The sequence below is a fragment of the Urocitellus parryii genome, chromosome 8, assembly GCF_045843805.1.
Source record: "Urocitellus parryii isolate mUroPar1 chromosome 8, mUroPar1.hap1, whole genome shotgun sequence".
NCBI classification, from domain to species: domain Eukaryota; kingdom Metazoa; phylum Chordata; class Mammalia; order Rodentia; family Sciuridae; genus Urocitellus; species Urocitellus parryii.
Genome location: NC_135538.1, coordinates 13,668,547 through 13,693,484, shown reverse-complemented (window position 1 = coordinate 13,693,484; position 24,938 = coordinate 13,668,547).

The window sequence follows — 24,938 nt, the reverse complement described above, 5'->3', positions numbered from 1 at the left end:
AAATCTGAGTAATCTAAACCCTTTCCAGCTCATCCCTCATCTCTGAGGTTGCAGTCTTTCTCCTCATGATGCAAATTCATGGCTACAGTTCTGACCGTTTTATCTGCATTCTGTGCAGCATGGTGGAGGATGGGGCATGGGGAAAGGGAGCAAAAGGTTCACACGCCAGCATCCTTTGACCTGATATATCACACCAGTATCCCCTGGGCTGGAACACAGTCTTATGGCCACAGACATTTGCAAGAGAGGTTGGGAAATATGATGTTTTTTTTCTTGTTCAGGAGGGAAGTCATACACCCAACTAAAGATTGAGGACCATTAATATAAAATAGTGGAAGAATGGATGTGTGTGGGCACTTTAAAAAAAATGCTTAAGTTATCACCAGAAATGGAAAAGAAAGTGAGAGTCAGAGTAGCCATGGATGAGATGCATCATCACCATAGGGCAACACACTTTCATTTTCTTTCACTACCATTAGAACAAGTGACCACATAAGGAGGGACTATTCTAGAATGACCAGCAATGGCAGAGCAGTTTAGATAAGCTAAAAGTTAATTGGACTGACTGTTATCTTTTGGTCTCACTTGATCCCTCAAATTATTAACTGTTCATTAAGTGGCTTTTCTGCAGAAAGCACTGCTCTGAGAGCAAACTTATAGGTGAAGGCTGTGAGCTTACCAAGGTCAAATGGGGCGATATTTGAATGTGAAGGTACAAAGCTTTAATTTTATCTTAGTAATAGATATTCTTTCAATTTAATCCCTCTTTCTTCAAGAACTACTTCTTAAATGACCATTTTGGACTGTGACAGTATCTTGGAAGGATTCTGGGAGAGGGAATAGCAAGTGCAAATGAGGAAAGAGACCTGTGAACCTGTACAGCCAGGTAACCTGAGGAGCCTCACAGGCCGCCACAGGGACTTGAGAAGTGATATGAGGAGACATTGCAGCGTTTGGCCAGAGGTGTGAGAACTGCATTTGTACAGTGTCATTCTGGATGCTATATTGGGAATGGATAAAAGGACAATAAGAAGTAGGGAGAGAAATCAGGAGGCAACTGCTACAGTGATAGTGGCTACCAGAGAAGTGATGGAGGTAGGGGGAGCGGATTCTGAACATGTCTCGAGAGTAGAATCAAGTTGGCCTACGGAGTGGAGATATGAAGGAGAAATGTCAAGAAAGATCTCCAGGTACAGCACCCAGGCAAATGTGAAGGTCAGAGCTGCTATTAACTAAGATGGAGAGAACTGGGAGGAGTCCGTTGTAGGAGTTAAGTTTGGAGCATGTTAAAGTTGAAGTTAAGAAGAAAGTTGGAGATACACATGAGTTCTGGGGAGATGCCGGCCTGGAGATAGCCAGTGAGAAGACTCCAGAATATAGATGGAATTAAAAAAAAAAAAAAACACAAGAGCAAATGAGATCACCAAGATCACAGAAAAAGAAGAAGGAGAAAGGAAGGGGGAAAAGAAAGGCAGGAAGACTCTAAAGACACTATCTAGGGCTGTTGAAACAAAGTTCCGCTAACTGGGTGGCTTAAACACCGAAGAGTATTGTCTCATAGTTTTGAAGGTTAGAAGTTCAAGATCCTGTGCCCCCAGGGCTCCTTCCTTCTTCAGGTCATGAGGAAGAATCGGTCTGTGCATCTCCTTTGGCATCAGGAGGCTTGCTGGCAATGGGCGGTTTGTAAAAGCACTACCTTGACCTCTACCTTGATCTTCAGGTGGCGTTCTTCCTGTCTGTGTGCTTTTCCCCAAATTTCTTCTTTTCCTAAGGACCCCGTTATACTGGATCAGAACCACCCTAATGACTTTACTTTAACTTGATTACCCTTAATTAGCAATCTTGTCACTTCATGAGGTCACATTCTGAGATTCTGGACTTTAGGACTTCAACGTGGGAATTTGTGGGGGTGCACACAATTCAACCCATCCTACGGGCGCATGCCAACATTCAGGGGAACGAGTGAAGTAAGAAAGGAGTAAAAGGGGAGACACGTAAAGAGGAGGAAATGGGAGAGTATGTTGTCCTAGACGACAGACGCAGGATGGCGAGGAAGAGGAACTCATGGGGTCAGGTGTGAAGTGGGATTTTTCAGGCATGTGTACATGACGCTGGGAAGCTCCCTGAGACGTGTGTCATCTGGTGGCTTTGTCTAGTGTAAACATCATATCACAAAGTGCACTTGGACTTCCTTGGCGAGGCCACACAGCTCATTGTTCCCAGGCCACCAACCCTTACAGCATGGTACTGCGCTCAGTGCTGGAGACGGGTTGTGCATCTAAACATGGAGAAGGTATAGAAAGTGCATATGAAACCCATATCTAGATCATTTACCATGAATGGAGCTTGCAGAGCTGGAAGTTGCTCTGGGTGACTGGTGAGTGGTTGCGAAGGCCTAGGGCATCATACTGCTATGGAGTCATAGACACCATATCTTTAGCAAGCACTAAATTTATTTTAAAAAAAAACACTATTTTTATAATAGTAAATTTATCTTACTGGAATTTTTTACTTTATGAACATTTTAAGTTTTTAAACATTTGGACTCTTATAATGATACTTAGCTTAAAACATGAGTATTATATAGCCATACAAGACATTTTCTTTCTTTGTATCCTTCACTATAATCATTTTCTATTTATTTATTTCTACTTTTTTAAACTCTTCTGTTAAAAACTAAGACGTGAACACACACACTAGCCCAGGCCCACACGGGGTCAGGATTCTCCCTGTCTGCTTTCTATGCCCACATCTTGTCCCACTGAACAGTCTCCAGGGGCAATGACACACACAGCTGTCATCCCCTATATTAACCACGCTTTCCTCTGGAACACCTCCTGAAGAGTCTGCCCGAGGTTCTTGGACAAGTAGCATCACTCACTTCAGAAATAAAGCCCTAGTGGTTTTGTTGGTATGGTTCTTTTTTCCAACTTATCAATTGCTTGTAATCAGATAATGCACCATGAACATTCCTCCTATTTTAGTGTTGGGGCTGTGTTTTCCAAGACTTAAAATAACTTATTCATTTTAAGTCTTGGAAAACACTTAAGGATCTACAGAAACTTGTACTAAACACTTTTCTGTGAATTTTCTGAAGAGGCTGCTCCTCCTCCTCCACCTCCTCGTCTGTCTCTACTGTCTTCTTTTTCTTATTCTTCCCGAAGTTTCCTTTTCTTTTCTTCAGCTTATGTATTCCTGTTCCAGAGCTCCTCATTAATCAGTTCCTGAGGTACCACCTCTAGGAGTTCCTCAACATCATCCTTATCCACGTCCACACTGAAGTTATTTGCCATCTCAACCACACCCATGTCAATTTTTGAACCTCCTGATCCTTGGAAAATTTGGTATCATGGATAAACTCATTGGTATCTTATCCCATACACTCACTGGTGACATCATCTCAACCCCTACAAGGTTCTTGGTGCAATCATAGATGTTGTAACCTTTCTAGAACTGTACTGATATCTTCCTAGTGTCCTCTTCATTTACAACAATAACCTCGGCAAAGATCCTTCTTGGATCGCTGGTATTAAAAATTGTTATAACCCATTGATCAAAAGTTGCTATACCCAATAGAAGGAAAATCAACAGAATAGAGGAAGGGAAATAAGGAGAGGGAAGAGAGAAGAGGAAGAGGAAGTACTGGGGACTGAAATGGAGCAAATGACATTTCACACATGTACGATTATGTCAAAATGAACCCCAATGTTATGTATTAAGTATAAGGCACTAATAAAAATATTGTTAAAATTCTAAACCTGATTGGATCAAAGTGGTACCTAAGGTACAAATTAATGTCCACTATAGAATAAAAAGCCATGTTCTTGTGCATTTGAGTTCAAGGTGAGACTAAAGTTATGTTAGAAATAATTTTTAGAGTTCTGAAAAGAATATTTTATTTCTTCCTTTGGCTTCATATATTTTGTAGATAAAGAAAATCTACCAAAACAAAAACACAACATTCTAAGAACTTTTTAGGTTAAAAATGGTAAGCAACCCATGAATGTGTCTCTTCTTCCTCCTAAATATCATTAACTTAATGGAGAGAATAAAGAAATATTATCCCAGATAGCAAAGATAAGAAAAAAGATCCATGAGCAGTCAGGAGAGCCTAATACATTCTGGAAGACAGGGGATTGAAGAGTGGAGTCAGGAAACTGCCATGGGAAGGTGAGCTTTGAACTAATCTGGCCCATCTACAACAGATGATCTGAAATTTATACTTTAATAAGCCCTAAATCCCAAGAAAAATCAGTTCCGAAATCAGGAATGTAAAATTTTAAATTTAATGATCAATCTAGAGAGACCACTCCTTTGAAGGGATCCATTTCTATTAGTTTGCTACGGTTGTCACAACCAAGTGTCACCAGCTGGGTGGCTTAAACAAAACAGATTTATTTCTTACAGTTCTGGGGATGGCAGGTCTAAGATCAAGGTGTCAGCTGGAATGGTTTCTTCTGGGCCTCCTGCCTGGGCTTGCATTGTCCTCCCACATTTTTACATGGCCCTACTTCTATATGTATCCTTGTAGTCATTTCTTTTTCTTATATGGACACCAGTTGTAGAGTTAGGGCCCACCTTAATGACCTTGCTAACTTAATAACCTCTGTAGAGACCTTACCTCTAGGGCTGGGGTGGTAGCTCAGTGGTAGAGCACTTGCTGAGCACATGTGAGGCACTGGGTTTGATTCTCAGAACCACAGAAAAGTAAATAAATAAAATAAAATCATCTACAATTAAATTTTTTTTAAAGATTAGAAAAAAATTTTTAAAAAGACCTTATCTCCAAATAACTCACATTTTGTGAACATGTTAAGACTTCAATTTATGTATTTTAGGGGAACTCAATTCAGCTCCTAATACCACTGATGTCAGGTCAAGAGCAAAGGTCAGGAAATGCTGATGTACAGTTTCCTTCTTTTAATCATTTCCCGTTATCAAGTGTCTATTAGGAAGAAATCATTCTTATATGTTATATTGGTATAAAAAATAACGTTATTATAAAATCATGGACTTACATTGTTGCTGTATTTTACTGGGGATTGAACCCAGGGGTGCTCTATCACTGAGATACTTTCCCAGTCTTTTTTATTATTTATTTTTAAACCAGGTCTCGGTAAGTTGCTGAGGCTGGCCTTGAACTTGCTATCTTCCTGCCTCAGTCACTGGAATTCCAGGGGTGGGCCATCATGCCTGGCTATATTACATTGTTTTGGTTAGAGAAAGTCTCTGCAACTTTTAATATGATCTTATCACAGCAAATTTTTCACTTTTATTATAATAATTATTCATTATTATTTTTAAACACACAAAGTATTATGAAAACTCCATAACAACTAACAATTTTGGAGACTCCTGAGAATTTCTGTCAATTTGGATTGACAAATTGGTGTTTGGTATTTCCCCAATACTAAAGATTATGACTTGTCAGGAACTTGGAAGCACTGCAAGAGAGGGCAAGACTGTGGAAGGGCCTGAACATAGAGGCTCAAATTGAAGGCTTACATGCAACATAGTTGACTTCCCATCTCTGCTGGAAAGTGTTGACACACCTGGAGGCTCAGAGAGATAAAAAATTGGAGAGTGACTCTCTAAAAAAATGGGAGAAGAGAACAATTTCCTGGAGAGGCCCGGGATGACCACGGTGGGAGCTAGGCTGGAGGTAAAACCTGCTTCCATTACATTCCAGTTACAGCTGGTCCCTCCCGCTCAGTCTGGAAAGACACCTGCCTTCAGATAACTTTATTCATGTGCCAGGGTCCCAGCCAGGCTTTATAATGGCTCCTTTTGTTTTCCTCCCCTTTCTTTCTTTAACACTGTATTCAACAGACCTTAAGTTAGTAGTGGAAGGTGCTCTTACCAATGCTGAAATATGAGCCAACAAGCCACCATTTCCAGGGATTTGAGGGAAACTTGAAAAAAGATCAGAGTTTAAAACAAATGAAATGGATGACAAAGATAAACGAAAAAAAGAAATAACATCACAGAGAGAAGAAAGAAAATAGTGCATACATATAGCAAGACCTAAGGCAGAAACAGAGAAGAAAAAGCTCTTAGACGTAAAAAAAGAACTGCCTGAATTGAAATTTAATAGGGCTGTGCTGTAGCTTTGTGGTAAAGCACGTGCTTAGTATGTAGAGGGCCCTGGGTTTGACCCTTAGCACCATAAGAAATAAAATTAAACAAACAAATAAATAAAATTTAAGAGTATGTTAAAATTAGGCACACCATCTTAGAGATGATAATAAGTCACAATTAATCAATAGAAATCTTGCATTGGATAAAGGGAAGTTTCAGAAAAAGACAATGGAACAAGGGAGAAAAAATTAGCAGGAAAAAAAATTTACCTGATGTTGAGAGCCACAGCCAAAGGGGCCCCCAGCAAACTTCCAGCTGCCAGCAAACTTCCAGCTGCCAGCTGATGATTGGCTCACAGTGGCCCCAGCAACATCTAGCTGATTGGCTCCTCTGCGGTGATGTTCATTGGGCTGTTTCCCTGCCCTTTCAGACCACGGAGCTGCTCATTGGGGGACTTCTTTGGCTCCGCCCACGTGACCCAGCCAATCAGCCTCAAGAGCAGGAGGATTGTGGGAGGTGGTGAGGCGTGTGTGGGGGTGAGAGGCTTGTGGGAAGCCGGTGGTGGCAGTTGGGATCTGAGGGTTTTTTCCTGAGGAGCTGTTTTGTTTGGCGTTTGTAGTTCTAAAAATAAAGTTAGTTTCTTTTGACAAGTGGCTCCTGAATTGCACCCAGCCAGACTGCAGCAACCTGTCATTGATGACTATTCTCATTGGATCAGACTGCACTGCATGTTTTTTTAAATTTATGAATGAGTGCAAATTATAAACTGCATTGACTGTCCCAGAATATCTATCAGTTTGTTGAATTTGTCAATTTAGGACTATATTTTTTATAAAAGGCATTAAATTTTCCTTGAAAATAAGTTATTAATGTATTAAGTTACTTCTTGAAATGTTTCTAGACATCTTTAACTATGTTCATATTTGTACCTTCTGAAATGATGCATTCCAAACGTTCAGTTCTCTAATATCTCTGTGAGAATTAAAGTGAACATTTTTTTCATATATTTTTTGACTATTCATATCTCTTCTTCTGTGAAGTGTCTGCTGAGTTCCTTTGTCCATTTTTTGATTGGGTTATTTGGTTTTTTTGTGTTAAGGTTTTTGAGTTCTTTGTATATCCTGGAGATTAACACTCTTATCTGAGGTGTACTTTCTCCCATTCTGTAGGCTCTTTGTTCATGTCCTATATTGTTTCATTTGCTCTGAAGGAGCTTTTTATTTTGATGCCATCCCATTTATTGATTTTGGAGCCTTGATTTTATTGCTTTAGGAGTCTTATTGAGGAAGTCTGTTCCTAAACCAGTACACTGGAGAGTTGGGCCTATTTTCTCTACTAGTATGCTCAGGATCTCTGGTCTAATGTTCAGTATCTCTAGCAATTAGAGAAATTCAAATTAAAACTACACTATGATTCCATCTCACTCCAGTCAGAATGGCAATTATCAAGAATACAAGTAACAATAAATGTTGATGAGAAGGTGGGGGGAAAGGTTCACTCATACATTGTTAGTGGGACTGAAAATTGGTGCAAACATTCTGGAAAGCAGTATGGAAAACTTGGAATGGAACTTTCCTCAGAAAACTTGGAATGGAACCACCATTTGACTCAGTTATCCCACTTCTTGTCTTATACCCAAAGGACTTAAAATCAGCATACTACAGTGACACAGCCACATCAGTGTTTATAACAGCTCAATTCACAATACCCAACCTATGGAATCAACCTCCGTGTCCCTCAACAGATGAATGAATAAAGAAAATATGATACATATACACAGTGGGATATTATTCAGCTGTAAAGAAGAATGAAATTAAGGCATTCGCCAGTAAATGGATGGAACTGGAGAAGATCATTTGAAGTGAAATAAGCCAATCTCCCAAACTGAAAGGTCTAATGTTCTCTCTGATATGTGGATGCTTACCTGTAACAAGGGAGGGCAGGAAGGGGAAGTATAGAAGTTCATTCAATTAGACAAAGGGGAATGAAGGGAAAGGAGAGAGGATGGGAAGAGGAAAGACAGTAGAATGAATTGGAATAACTTTCCTTGTATCTGAATAAATGACCAGTGTAACGCTATGTCATGTTCAACAACAAGAATGGGATCAAAATTATAATGGGTTGAACTCCATGTATGTATAAATGTCAAAATATACTCTATTGTCTTGTATATCTAAAAACAACAAATAGAAAAGAATTAAAGTGAAGTCTATCCATTCTAGAAAGCAAAATTTCACCTTACCTACTATAAATTTTTATGTGAAAAAAATAGTTTATATAACTACAAACACTACTACATACTATATTAATATTAACACAGTACTGTTTCTGGCCTTCAGAAATAGAATCTATCTTACAAGATATCTCATAGATAGAGAGTAAGAATTCAAAAATCATATCTATGAATTCCTAAGAACTTTACAGCTGCAAATTTTTGCAGATCCTGATTTTAGCAAAATATATCCCAATTATATATCTGGCTATCATTGCATTTGGTGTTCCAAACTCAAACAGTGGCCTCTCTGGTTAACTAATAGCAGCTGCAATTGTTTTGAAAGGAGAAAGGGAAAGGACACATTAAAGGCATCTGCCTTGTCACAATCCACTGTTAACAGCTTTCTCTCCGTGATTATTACAGAGAACATTTCCTTGGTCCTTCTCTTTTGCCTTGTGCAATTGCAAGACTCTTGCAAGATACATCTCCTTTCATGCTTTAACTTCTCTCATTTTCCCCCCACACAATTGTGCTCTTTCTTTTTCTCTTCTTTGGAAGCTCGCCCTGGTTTCATAATTTTGCTTCTTTCTCCTTTGCTTTTCTGTTGCCTACAGAGTTATGGGCTCATTCCCCCAGGTACCTGGCTCTGCTTCATGCCCTGGCTGCATGCTAGCCTCATTTGTCCCAGTGACAGAAGGTTCCTACAGCTACGTCAGGATTTCTTTTGTCTCTTGGATTTTTTCTATTAGGCCTTAAGACACATGCATAATGCTCATTGAGATAGGAAAACATAATAAAATATCTTATATTTTATTCCTCTTTCTGCTTAAAATATATAGACTCTGGGCTGGAACTTTTCACTGCATTCAAGCTGAAAATTTATTGCTGAAGAAAGTACTATACCAATATTCTTAATTATTACTTAAAATATATTTCATCTTACTTTGATACTTACACACATAAAGAAATTTTAGCCAGACTCTTATAGACTTGGGTAGAAACCAATGAAATAAAATTTGGAGCAACTCTTCTCTCAATAAACCTATATCTGTATGGAATTACAGAAATATAGATCTATTTATCATTTGGCTCTATCTAACTATCTATCTATCTATCTATCATAAGAGTAAATCTGAAATTGCATGTAGGTAATAACAAAGACAAGATTAATGGAATAGAACAAAGAAAATTCCTATTTTAAGATCTCAGGTTTACTGAGCAGCTGCTCAATAGGGATGCTGGCCTGAAAATATGCCTAAAAAGAATAGGCAACATTGCAAATAAAAGGTGATAGGAAAATTGGCTCCAGGTAGGGATTATATCATAATTATATTTTAAACATTATAAGGAAGCTATGACACTTTTTAATGAAATATATTTCATTTCTCAAGTTGAATGTGTTGTATACTAAATTGTGAGACACAATGACCAACTTATTTATAACAGAAAAAATGCTTGAAAATTAAATAAGAAAGTGACAAATTTGTATTGAAGTAAGATGGGATAAGTGACATTACTTCAATGATACTGTAAATGGAAAAGGATATCAAGTTGCCAAGATTCACACTTCCCTCTTGGAAGTAAGGAATAAGTATTGGTGATAGAATAAACAACAAAGCAGAAATATTGTGTTTGTTCTGAGCCTCTTAGTGGAGGACCCAGAACAGGGTCTAAATGGAAGCGGGTATTTCTCAGTGGATATCATCCAGATAGGGGACCAACTTCTGCTACACATTAGCTTGGCTAAACTAGACGATTAGTGTCATCAGTCACCTTGTATTGGTGGCTAGCTTAGGGACTCTTCTTTGAAGCTTACATTATGAGAAGGAAAGTATGACTCTGAAAGGAATGATTGACTAAAAAATAATACATAGCAGTGTCTTTGGCTTCCCCAGCGCTGGGGAGAGGCTGCTCCAGGTAACTGAGCGGCTGTGTAGTGTAAAGAGTTCTCCTTTCCTGTCACCTCTGACATCCCGACACATTCTCAATGGGAACCAGAACTTGTTCTTGAGTTTCAAACGATGGCTCTGTCTGTCACTCGGGAATGAAGCATCAGCGTGGAACTGAGAACAGAATCTTACATAACCTGGTGAACTTCACACCAGAGCCACCTTGCTGACCACAGAACTTGACCCTGCCAGGGATGGGTTGATGGGACTTTCACACCAACTTCTCTATTGCCTGGTTTAGCTGGTGACTATCACGAGGCAGTGGCCCCTCTTTTGCCCCCTGCATCGAGGTGTCCTGAGGATCTCAGTCTCACTGTCTGGAATGCACCGGAATGACGTCAGCCGGAGGACACTGAAGTGGGTGTTTAGGAGCCACAGTGCTGATCTACAGCCCTGGGCAGGCTGAGAGGAAAGATTAACTTTTCCGGGAATCAGACGCTAAGGGTATTAAAGCGGGAGCTTGTTTGCATCAGGGCTCCTTCCCCTGGGCCCTCTGCAGCCCAGGAGCTGCTTGAGTCAGGGTTTGTGTTTGGTCTCTCTCTGTGCGGTGACCTTTCCTCTGTCCGTTTGCAGGCACGGGGCCAGCACATGTATTCCGTTCCAAAGGGGACTGAATGGCCTCCAGAGCCTGCCTCAGTCTTGGTCAACAGTTCATTTCTGCTCAAGTGCCAAACTGCAAAGATGGGTTGCTGACCAATTCACCCCCAGATCAACTCGGGGACAGGAATAGCTCTTCCCAGTTCCAGTTTCACAAAAACAGAGGGAATATTGACTTGGCATTTATTTTCTACCAAAACACAGTTACAGGAGTGGATATCTTTTCCACTTTATAGTTCATGTATTGCTTCAACTATTTCTCATTTATGCCAGAAAGACCTGCAAGAAAGTCACAGAATAGAATATAGGGAAAAGAATTGCCAGTGATTTTATGTCACCTTCATAATTGAGCTCAGACAAAAAGTAATCCAATTGCAAATTCAAACCCTGATTTGAGGCACAGAAAATTGTTTTGGAGTTTGGATTACTCAACACCAATTCATCCTGTTCCTTCTCATTTAATGAACTCCTTTTAATCTACAAATTATTACTAAGACCAAAATTAAGATATATTTGACAGAAAATATATGATGAATAGGATATTAAAAGTACTTTGAACATGTGCTTTAATGTTCTCAAAACTCATTGTTCTCATCAGTAGCATAGTGTACTAAAGCCCCACCAAATTTCAAATTCACTTGAGTTTATTAGTAGCATAAGACCACATTGCATGGAAGATAATTTTTAATCACTCAGGCTAACTCTAGAGCCCCTGTCCTTACCTTTCAAGCTGCATAAACTGTAGATTTCTAACAAGTGTAGGGATAGAGGTGACAATAGCAAAGACGAGGAAAGGAGAAAACTGAAAGTTAACAGATTCAAAGAATGAAGAGTTGAAATGTGAGGAGTACCGACTATTCATGAAGAGAACTTTGGTAGCTCAGAAATGATAGTTGAGCTAAAAAAGCAATTTTTGGATTCATCAGCCTATAGAGTCAAGTGCTGTGAACAATGATGAAATATAGGAATCCAGACAGGGAAAGGAGAAAATTTTGAGAATATGACTCTGAGGAACACCACCATTTAAGGAATAGTTGGAGGGAGAAAAATGACCTCTGCTTCCTCTTTTCACATGCAGATGGATGAAAGTGGCCCATATTTAAAACACATGCAAAATAACTCAAAATGAATCAATGACCTGAACATAAGACTTGAAACCTTAAAATTCACAGAAGAAAATACAGGGAGGAAGCTCCATGACATTGGCCTTGGTGATATTTTTTTTTCAATAGGATACCAAAAGTACAGGCAAGAAAAACAAAAAATAGACACGAGTAACTACAACAAACCACAAAGCTTTCACACAACAAAGAAAATAGTTAATAGTCAAGAAGATGAAAAGGCAAGCTACAGTTTAGGAAATATTTGCAAACCATATATTTGAAAACATCTGAAATAAAAGAAACTCACACAATTCAATAAGGAAAAAAAACTCAAGAAGTGGACAATGAGAGACTGGGGATGGGATGTAGCTCGCCTAGCACACGGGAGGCCCTGGGTTCAAGTCCCTGTACCACGAGAAAAACAAACAACAACAACAACAACAACAAAGAACCTAGACAGACATTTCTCCTAGGAAAACATAAAATTGGCCAGCAGGTAGATGAAAAGGTGCTCACCATCGCTAATCTCCAGGGAAATTCTAATGAAAACCAAAATGGAAATCACTTCATTCTCTGTTAGAATTTTGTTGTTGTTGTTGTTTAAAAACAAGAGATAGCAACTGTGGGTGAAAGTGTTGGAGGAAAGGGAACCCTGGCACACTGTTGGTGGCAGTGTAAATTAGCATAGTCCTTTCAGAAAGTAGTGTGATATTTACTTGAAAAATTGAAATTAGAAAACCCATATGACCCGGCAATCCCTCATCTGGGTATATACCCAAAGGAAATGAAATCAGCATCCTGTGGAAATATTTACACACCCTTGTTTGTTTCAGGGTGGCCAAGATGTTGGCAACATAAATGTCCATAAATAGAAGTAGACTAGATGAAGCAATTTACATATGTATGCATATAAATTATAAATTTATATATATATACCAAACACAGAAAAAAAATACTCCTATGTGGAGTCTAAAAAAAAAAAAAAAGGCACGTCCATAGTAACAGAGAATAGACTGGCAGCTACTAGAGGTAATGGGTGGAGTCGGGGAAGGGGCAGGAAATGGGAGAAGTCAGTATAAGGGTGCAAGTTTGCAATTGTGTTGGGTAAACAAATTTACAGATTTTAGGCACAGCACCAAGACACAGCATAAAGATTGTATTGTATGCTGGAAATTTTCTTAATGGTAGATTTTAGATCAGAGAAAGAGGACAATAAAAATAATTTTTTATATATGTTCAGTAGTATACATGTATAAGTGTGTTCTTAGCACTGTTTGTAATATCTCAAACTGGAAACAACTCATAATGAGAAACATAAAATTTATTTACTCATTATCCTTATTCCTTTATTCCCCTAGGACTTGTATAATTTTGTATGATCTAGTCTATTCATGTGTACATATCTATATATATCTATCTATGTATATATATATGTATATATATACACACACATATACATTTATTTTCCTTGCAAGGCAGAGGCAGAGATTATTTCTTTCATGGTCACCTACTGCTTAGTACTTAAACAATACAAGATGTAAATTATGATAAAAATCATAACTAACAAACTATTACATTAGAAACCATAATATTCCATGTAAAAAGTTAATAATGTTTTATATTAAATATATATATATATATTTACAATGTTTGTAAAATTATGTAACATTAAAGCTAACCTCATTTTAAAAATAATTTTACTTGATAATTTTTGTCCTCGTAACCATTTTTATTTTATCCTCATTTGTGTTTTTGGGAAATCGTCAATAAATGACACATAGACATTTTTGAATGACACTAATATATTTTAATGTCTTTGGTTCTTCATATAGGTATGAATTATAAAGTTACCCATACAGGAAAACATAATGGACCCCCAAAAGAATGTAAATATTGAAGTCATAAATAATTATACTCTCAAAATGCTTGTGGCATGGGTTAATCAAATTCATGACCAACAATCTACTCACTCACATTTTAAATGTAACCTCTATGCTAGTGAATAATTACAACATTGCCCAAATGAAAATTTAGCATCAATAACGAAGGTGATTCTATTAGGATAAGAAAGGTTTTCATGTTCAATTAAGATATAGTACAGGGCCTAGAAAGGTAAGAAGGTAAAACACTCGTGGGACGATTCATGTCGCCAGCTCGAGAGCCCAGAGCATACAGGCCACCCTGAGCCACCCTACCAGGGCATTCTGGGGGTCACCTCCCCTGAATCATAAGCACCAAGTAGCGAATTTATTCTGAATTTTATTTCAAATCCCGTGGTCTTACCCAAATTCTTATTTCTCTACGTGGCCTCTTAATCTCTCCCTGAGAGTTACAGACATATATCTTCATGAGGCTTGGTAAATGCTGAGCTAGATCTGGGGAAATTTAATGAAACTCTTCAAGCCCAGCACTGAGCTGACCCATAGAAACAATTTGATTTTTTTTTTAATTGCTTCAGAGTAGGGCTTCAAGTTGTTAGTAGGTTAGTCATCTTTCTGTTACTACAACAAACACCTGAGATCATCAGCTTATAAAAAGAAAAGGTTTATTTTGCTCAGAATTTGGAGGTTTCAGTCCATGACCAATTGAACTTGTTGCTTTGGGCCTGTGCTGGCTCAGTAAATCTTGGCAGAAGTGCATGGTGAAGGAGGCCTGTTTCTCTTCACCTTGGAGGACATGGCTTCCTAAGGAAAAGGTACTTTTTAAGTTTATCCCGTTGGGTCATTCACTCCTATCCTTAGAAGCATCATTCACAATAATCAAAAAATGGCAGCAGCCCAAAAGTCCAAAAATGGATGAATGGATGTGTGAAACGTGGAAGTTTTTTGCTTTAGAAAAGAAGAAATTCTAGCCAGGCACAGGCCTGTAATCCCAGCAGCTCTGGAGGCTAAGGCAGGAGGATTGCAAGTTCAAAGCCAGCCTCAGGAAAAACAAGGGGCTAAGCAACTCAGTGAAACCCTGTCTCGAAATAAAATGCAAAATAGGGCTGGGGGTGTAACTCAGTGGTAGAGCGCCCCTGAGTTCCATCCTCAGTACCCACACCCCCCCACCAAGAAAAAGAAAAAATAAAGGAAAGAAGAAATTCTGACACATGCTACAACACTCATGGCCCTGAGGAGCTTATGGGAAATAAGGCTTCAAAAGTCAAAAGAATCAAAAAAGACAAATAATCCAACCAAAGTGAGATACCCCAAACAGTCAATCTCCTTGAAACAGAGTAGATGAAACTTGCTCAGGGCTGGGAGGAGAGGAAAGTGGGGAGTAGCTGTCTGATGAGACATGTTGTTTGTTTTGCAAGATGGAAAAGTTCTGCAGATTGATTGTTCCACGGTGTGATTACACTGAATATTGCTTAAACTGTAAAACCAGCAAACAAAACAAAACAAACAAACAGAAACAACAAACTTTTAATTGATCCATCTGGAAAAATCTCACATGAAGAACCCACAAGCTGAGAAATAGAAATGCCCACAAGTATTTAGAAATTTGTAACAAGCAGAACTTTGCTACAAAACTCAAAATCTACAATCTCACCTCAAAGAATTTGATTCTGTAGGGCTCAATTAGTGCACTTTCACTTTTCTTCTTCTAAAACAGAAAATGTTCTAAGACACAGGACCATAACAAGGATCTCAGCTGAGTTGTGACAATTTCACCAAGATTTCTGCGAAAGAGTTAGATCAATGCTGTCAAAGTTCAGTACACCTTGAATGCTTTTAGGGATTATAGTAGCTATTGTTCTAGAAGAAATTTTAGGGGAGAATAGCCAACAAAGTAGCTTAAATGTCAATTGTAGATAATTTTGAAGATGAAAGGATTTGAGTGTGTTGGGGGGATCATTTCTGTTGTTTGAGGTTGTCAACTGTGTCCTTTGAATGCACAGAACAGAAAAAAATTAACTCTTAGAATTTCTAGAAGACACTTTAGGAATCTCAATACAGGTCATGAGATGTCTTGTAGCTAACCTAATGGCCTGACTTCAGTTTTTCAATCTCTGCTCTGACAGCAAGCTGGCCTAGTACATTTTATTTTTTTGAACATATGAACATTATTCACATCTGTCTCTCATCAATTTACACATTCACTTGCTCATTTATTTGTTTACTAACCGATAATCAGCAACACCTTGTATAACACTTATCTACTGTACAAATGAGACTAAGCTCAATAAACCCAGCCTCTGCCCTCAAGGATGTCATATTTGTATTTAGAAACTTGAAAAATAAGTGGTTAGTTCTATTTGTTTATTCTCTTATGAACCATTTTGCATGGCCTCTCCTTCATCCCATGACACTGACCTCATTCCTCATCCTTTTCCTGATGTGAGCTCTGCTTTAAGTCTGCACATTTGGATATCTTTTCATCTTTATAAATATTTTCATTGATGTCCCATGCCAACATGCCAACATTCCAACAATTAACTAAACTGATTCTAACACACTCCCCCCTAAGCAAAATACATCTAATTATATAACAAAACCTGATTTCCTTTTGGGAGAATTATCTTTTTCTCCTTTGGCAGAATCTGTGAAATGTACTGTTAAATGTAATCTGCCAATCAAGGTACTCAGGTCTCCTCTAGCCAGAATGAGCACGTGATCTAAATCCGCAAATGTTGCTGTTTCTGGAATTGAAGTCATATACAGAGTGAAAAAAAAATACTTAAAATATAATCCCAAATTATGCAGGCAAAAGGTCTGGGAAAAGACTATGTATTGGTGCCCAGAGCTAGAGTGGCTCCTGCTCTCATCCCCCCAATTGGTGAGGGCATTCCCTGGCCATGAAGAGTTCTGTCTGTTGTTGTGGGATCACCTGAGTTGCTGTCTGCTACATGGGCTATTTGATATAATCTTTATTGGTGAAATATCTGTGTCTCTAGGGATTATTTATAAAGTTATGCCACCTGTGGGAGGCCAACCTTACAAGTGACTGAGTTACATTCCCCAGCTTGGTGCTGAGGCTCTCAGTCACAGAAATGTGGCACCCATCTTGGGTTCCAGGGTCCGTGTCTTGTGCATGGGTATGTCTTGCTACAGCCCCATGGGTGAAGCTACGTCACCTGTTCCTTTGTAATATAACCCCTTGCCCTGTTTAGGATAGAATCTTCCATGGAAGTGCCTTGTGTGTGTCCCCTTCTCTTACTGTGCCCTTAGGGTGTGGCCTACCCAGGTGTCAGTCAACCTGCTGACAGTGGACATCATGAAGACACTCAGCCCCCTGAAACCTGACCCCTTGCCTCATTTGAATAGCTTCTCCTCAATAAAAGGGGTCAGTGAGTGCTCTCGCTATCTCTCTCTCTTTCTGCAGACCCTTAAGGTCAGAGGAGCCGTCACAGCAACCCCAAAGACAAAGGCATTTGTGTCTCTTATTTCATGCAGCCCAGTTAGCCCAGTTTAACTGGAGTGACCCCTGAGCCTTTTAGTCTCGAGAACAGAAACCCAGCAGCCTCCAATATTTTGATGAAATGCTGGGAAATATCTTGTGATGACTTGCCACTCGGTCCTGTCCACTTCACAGTGGTACCTCTGGGCATGATGACCTCACAGAAGCATGGGTACTGCCTGCTGAGGTTGGAGTCTGCAGCTCATCGAAACTCTTTGCTTGCTTTGTGCTGGCTCTGACCTCCTGGAACCTTCATATCCTAAAGCCATGAAATGTTCTTTGCCAGCCTGAAATGAGCCTCTTTACCAATAGTACTGTTCTGTACATGAGATTAAACATTTTCCCAGCATCTTAGAGATACTTAAATAGGCGAGCACTTTCTATGTGTTTCCCTATTTCCATTTTTTTTTTTTTTTTTTTTGCTTTGGGAGATAGGTCTTGGAAAGACAATTATTAAAACTCTATTTGTGTGATTACATCCTGGCATTGATGATTAAAACTGCTCTTTGTGAGTTAAACATGTTTCCTTTGATTATACACTGGGAGTTCTTGAAATGACTGCAGAAGCAAACACCTGCTCTCCTAAATAATGCATTAGAGTCACACTGAAGATCTGCCCCCGTGTCTAAAATATTTAACTGTTTAAAATGTCAGGTGGGAAGCACTTATGAATTGCATAACCATATTTAAAATTTTTACTTTCCATGACGTTAAATGATGCCCATTCCTTCCATCTTACAGGTGGAGATTTTTGAGTTCCTTGGAATATTATTATCATGCTCCACCTAAACGGCCTCATGAATCTAGATCATCATCAGTTTCTATTTGCTTTCCTTAAAAATGAAGCTTTCACTTCTGGTAACTTTCCTACTTCTTGTCAATCACTGAGAAAAAAATATCCATTCTACAGCCATTACATTAAGCAAATACAAGCAATTATGAAATATAAAATGTCTTTAGATTCTTATTAATGTGCTTGTACTTTTTTTCTCACATGTCACTTGTTCAAATATTTTAACCATTAGATAAAATAATTGATCCTTATCAATATAGAATTTCTATTACTTATTCTTTTTTTTGAGAGAGAGATAGAGAGACAGAATTTTTTTTAAATATTTATTCTTTAGTTTTTGGCGGGCACAACATCTCTGTTTGTATGTGGTGCTGAGGATTGAACCCGGGCCGCACACATGCCAGGCGAGCACACTACCACTTGAGCCACATCCCCAGCCCCATTACTTATTCTTAATTTTCCATTTTCAATTTATGATTTCCTTTAATTTCATTCAGTTCTATTGGTCTCTGGTGATAAAGTTAAGTATTTATGACAATAAGGATGATTGTCATAGAAGGATAGATATTGCATAATCCCACTTACATGAGGTGTGCAAACATGATAAGACCATTACCACCATCAAGGTAGCAGCCATTCCAACACATCCCACACTTACTGCATGTCCCTTAGCGTGTGTTGTGTGTGTTTGTTTGTATACATGTTTTCAAATTTGGATTTTTTTCCCTTGTGGTAAAATCACTTAATATTAGATCTACTCTTTTGATAAATTTAAAAATGCATATTATCATATTGTTAACCACAGGCACCTTGTCATAGAACAGACCTCTAGAATTTATTCCTCTAGTATAACTGAACTTTCATATTTACTGAGCAACTACTGCATTCTGTGTTGCTATATGATTTTATCTATTTTAGATTCCTCATGTAAGTGGACTCATGCAGTCTTCATTCTTCAGTGAGTGGACTATTTCACTTAATATAATGTTCTCCATGCCCATCCATATTATCACAAACATGTTTCCTTTTTTTAAAAAAAAAATATTTTTTAGTTGTAGTTGGACACAATACCTTCATTTATTTATTTTTATGTGTTGTTGAGGATGGAACCCAGGACACATGCTAGGTGAGGACTCTACCACTGAGCCACAACCCCAGTCCTGTTTCCTTACTTTTAAGGACTAAATAGTATTACCTTGTACATGTAGACCTCATTTTCTTTATCCTTGAATGATAAACCACACTGGCATTCCTATGATAAATTCCAACAATCAAGATATAGTACTTTTTAAAAAATATATTGATAGATTTGATTTGCTAATTTTAAAATAATTTTTGAGTGTGCATTCATGATGGATATTGATGAATGTCTTCTTATAATATCTTTGCTCATAAAATAAGTAGGAAAATATGTCTTCCTCTATCCGGAAGGAATTTGCACAAGTTGACATTACTTATTTTTTAATTATTTGGTGTCTTTATCATTGCTAAGACATTTGAAGCAAATTACTATTCTGAGTATCCATTTCTAGTACTTCTAATCTACACTTTTTCTAGCAGGTCTCCAGCAGGGCTCAGAGAACTCAGGAATGAAGGTCTAGTTATCTCCACTGGTGTATTAACTAGGACTCACACCCAACACTAACTCTGCATGGTGAGTCTCCATGACTTATTGGCTGGGGTGGAGTGTGAATCCTAGTTTAGGTAACACACCAGTGGGAATAGGGAATATCTAGATCTTCATTCCTGAGTGCCCTGAGCCCTCATTATCATGCTCTTATCAGGCCATCATAGTTCAACTCACTAATTTGTAGTTGAATGGATATGCAAATATAAAGGTGTCTCAGTGAATCACATCAGTATCAAACACATTTCTCCCTGTTCCCAATATGGAGTAGCTGGTATTTTCTCTTCATGAAGAACAGTGCCAACTACCCTTACCAGTATAGACACTCCTTTTTTGTGTTCTACAGTCTCTCTCTCTTTAGGAACCCAATATCAGTGGATTGCTTATGTGGAGAAAACTGTCCTTGGCCTTCAGTTTGATAGAGAAAATCAAGGCAATATATGCAAAGTACAATGTCTAGAATACAGCAAAAATTCCACAGATTCTTATCAGTAGTATTATAGTGGGCAATAAGCAGGGGGAACAAAAGCAGGAAAAGCTATTTCTTATGAAAGAAAAATTCTGACCTCTGTGTTAATCAGTTTTCTGTTGTTGAGACAAAATACCTGAGAAAAACGACTGAAAGGAGGGAAGATTTGTTTTGGCGAAGGTGAAGCAGAGCATCATGGTGGAAGTGTTTGGTGAAAGAAAGCTGATCTCCTCATGGAGGCCAGGAGGCAAAGATAAAGAGAGAGCAAGGAGGGCCAGGGACAAGATTGACCCTTCCAGGGCACTCTCCCAGTGACCTACTTCTTCCCCTAGACCCCATGGCCTACAGTTCCACCAGCTCCCAATAGTCCACTCGATTATAAAACAATCGTGGATTGATACATTGATGATATCAGAGCCTCATGATCCAAATACTTCCCCAAATCCCCACCTCTGAACATTGTTGCCCTGAGGACCAGAGACCTTCAACAAAGAGACTCTAGGGGACATTGCAGATCCAAAATCTAACAACCTCATTTTTGAATGCTGCACTCTTTTTTAGCTATTTGATTGTAAATTAGTTTTAATAGTAGAAGGAACACACTACTTACTTTTCTCACGATTTCAATATCTTTAATTATTTACTGATGAAATCATAACTTTTTTTTAAACCCCCAGTACCAAAAAAAAAAAGAAAAGAAAAGAAATCCTAACATTTTTTAAAATTGGAAAATCTTCAGCTAGTAAAATTCCATTCCACCACCACAAGACTATGAACAAAATTTGGGAGGAGGAACCACAAAAGCTTGTGTTTCTGCTAATGCAATGGCCAGAAAAAGTCTTTGCTATTAACTGGCCAAGAGTTTGGGGGGCTCAGGAGAAACATCAAAGCTATGTTACATCTGGATTTGTTAATGTGAGATCTCCTATCAAAGGATAGAACGTGTATTAATTCTTTCATCCATTTATCTGTCAGAAGTATATAAAACATACTTGAGATTGGAAAAAAACATGAGTAGGATGCATATCACCAGTCATTCCCAGTGTGAGTTCCTCGGTATTCTGGGAACACAGGTCCCGGGAGAAATTTATGGCTTATTCTATTGTCACATAAACTGGGTTTGCTCATTGAACAATTTTCACTTTTTCACTCTTTTCCATATCCAACCTCTGAGTATTCTGAAGAATCAATATTTGAAGGATTCCAAGTAGGAAAATACAATAAGGAAACACAAATCTATTAAGAAAGGACAACAGAGTTCTAGGGCAACTTCTACCTTTTACTAATATAAAATACAGGGCTTATTTCCCTGGCTCTAAATTTTCTCATGTATTTCTTTCGCCCTCCTTTCCTTCCTTCCTTCCTTCCATCCTCCTGTCTTTTTTCTTTTTAATAATTAAGAAGTACAAAATAATTTAGATTTACAGAAGAGTAGGAAAGATAGATAGAAGAGCATTGCTACACAGCATTCATTCAGCTTCTAATGTTCTCACTTCACATAATAATGCTATATTTATCAAAACTAAGAAATTAGCATCGGTATAATCTCATTAGCCAAATTATAGCCTTTAGTCAATTGTCATCAGTTCTTCCACTCTTCCTTTTATTCTGTTCCAGGATTCAATCCAGGGTATCACATTGCATTTAAGATTTCCTCCTATTTTAGTGAGGAAGCAAAATGGTCTATTCCATGTATCATTCTACATATCACCAATTAAAAATAATTGAAGCTTGAATTTGAGATTCAGGAGATGTCAGTGAATGCAAATGAGCAGGATGGAGTAGGGACAGACCTGGGTGTTCACCTGCCCTCTCTACCATGTAGCCAGCCTCAATGAACATGCACTTCTCAACTCCTTCTTCTGCATTCTCAGATCAAGTTGACAGGGAGGCGATGACATTGGTTTCTAATCCACCATAGGAGTAACGGTCCTCTTTGGGTCACCTGTGAGCCCTGGCTGAAACCAGGCTAGAGAGAGTCATTCACTATGGAAAGAAATGCTCTTCCATGACTAAGTGGAGCAAATTAACCCATGAGGGAAGTTATATGTGGCAGGAAAATTATTGTCTCTGGTATGTTTGCAAATTCCATCTGAGCTAATTATCTATAGATTTTCTTGTTTTTCCACTTTAAAAAAAACCCTTAACCTATGGTTAATTTTATTATATATTGTTCATTACATTTATGTATTTCACTTATTATGTATGTGAACCTATGTTTAAATATAGGTTTATCAATATATAACATATACATGCATATAACAGTGCATACATTAAATAAACTTTATAATATTTTCCAATTGCTGAAGAGAAAATGAGTTACAATTGTTTTCCTTAAGTTCAACAACACTGTAAATACTCATAGTTATATTTTATTTAGAATTATTAAGAATTTACCATTTTAGTAAAAGTAGCTGGAATGAACAAATTGGAAAGAAAAGTACTAGTCACTATCCTTGCAATCAACTACAGAAATGTGGGAAAGTGCTTTTAGACTGAGGGTGAGGAGATTGGGACCTAGTTACATTTGAAAAGTTATGAAAAAAAATGATTCCCTATCCTGTTACTTCAAAATTCTATCCTCCCAAACTCTGCTTTCCTGATCCACAATAATAAAATTTTTGCTATTGAAGGCCCACTCCAATGATTCTGTTTATAATGTGTTAGATTAGCCATTTAAAATTCTCCATCCCTGTCCCAAATGTCAGTGAACTAATTTGGCAGTAACTGACTTCTTTCACCCATGAATGCTGTTTCCTGGCTCCAACTAAACCAGAAATACAGGGACATAGCATAACCCTTTGTGACTCTTCCTCTTCTGCTCATGGAAAATAAAAGCAGAACAAACTAATTATCTCAAAACAGAGGAGTTTTAGTTGTTCTAAGAAACAGAACTTTGATTCATATCATCCTTTGGTCTTTGACCTTAAAAATAAAAGAAAGAAAAGTTTTTGCCCGATTGTAACTTTTTTTTTTCTATAAATACAATTTGGCATTTACCTTTTTTTTCCTGAGGAAAAATATTTTGAAGGATTAGTAGCAGTTTGAAAAGCTATTGGAGAGTCAGAGGATAATACTAATGAGCCACTCCTCAGTCCTCAGCTGTCAATGAGTCTATCCTTGAACACGGAGAAGGCAAATTGCACTTTGAGATTCCTGAATATGACTCAAGAATCACAGAAACAGGATGGTAGCTGGAAGCGGATGTGGGGATTTAGGTCTGTTTTTGAGCTTTTCTTTTGTCTTTTCATTTTTTAAAAAAAACTCTGTATAGACCTTTTACCCTGCTTCATAGGCAGCTAACTTTGAAAGGGCCAAGATTTTACAGATTTCCATTGAGAGTTTGACATGTTAGTATTTCCTGAGAATTTTCAGAAATGACCTTTTGCATTTTGATGGTCATCAGTGGTCTGGTTACTCCTTGTCATGTTTGAATTTTCAGAGTGGGAAAGAGTGTCCTGTGAAGAACACTGAATTCTTATTCCATTCACCATCCACCAGCTCAGAGAATCTCACCTCTGAGAGTGTCACCAGAGTTCCAGGCCAGAGCAGGGTCTGACTTCAGGGAGTCCCCAGAAACCAGGTCCAAGCCCTTGCCCCAAAACTCAAACAGAAGTTGTGGTCAAATTAGAATGGAATATATTTAGTATAACTAAAGCAGGAAGCAAAGCCCTGAGCTTCAGATTTAAACAGGGAAGGGGAAAAAAGCAGGGGACACATAGTGGGGAGACTCCAGAAGTACACTTAGTTCCACAATCTTGGTCAAAATGTCTCCTTGAGGATTTGATGAGTATCTTGGGTCTGGTTCCTGCTGCCTCCAGGGAGGTGGTATTTGAGGGGGTAGTTATCCTTCACGGGATGACCCCTCCCACTTTAGGAGACAGTCCCATCTTGGAGTGATCTGCCTGTGAGGGTCTGGCTCCTGGAATCTTGAAATTATCTTACTCTTCTCTCAGTGAGTTCAGCCTTGAAGAAGGAGGATTGACAGCTCTAGGAGAGGGTTCCTTAGACAATAAACGTGTCTACCTGCAGAGGTGAGCAGGATTCTGACCCAAAGTTTAAGGGAGGAAAGGAGACAGATGCACAATGAAGGCATTAGACCTCTGCTGCGCCAAGTGAAGAATCAATGCTTTCGAGTAAAAGCAGCTTCTAAACCCCTGTTACAAGGTTTTCTTAGAGTTTTTGAACCTGGGATTCATTCGAGGGTAATGTCTGATCAAAAAGGAATCCATACATGATTTCTGAAACCAATCTTTTGTCACAAGGGCGAGTTTTTGTTGGCACACACACACACACACAAAAAGTTATTTTTCTGAACTAAGAATTCTTTCCCTTGTCTGAGAAGTAAGATGCATGAGTCAGATGTTAACTTTGGAGATGCCAAACACGTCCATATTCAAAAGAATTCCCAAGATAAGAGACATTATTTGGTTTCAGGCTTACATGATTCAGAAATGACAGCAAATCTTATGTTTATATTTCTTCAATTTTCTGGAGAATTCAAAAAGGATGAGCACTTATATTTATCATTCACTCTGGGATTACAGGGTTTTAGGGAGCTTTCTTTCCCACATGTCAATCCCCAAGCCTGACACAAACTAACCCGTGGTCCTGTGTATGCCACCACCTAAGAATAGAAGCTTGGATCTATAAATCTAAACTTGTCAAAACCTAGGACAGAAAACATGCAAACTGTGGTGTGGTCACTTGTTTGCCAATGAACTT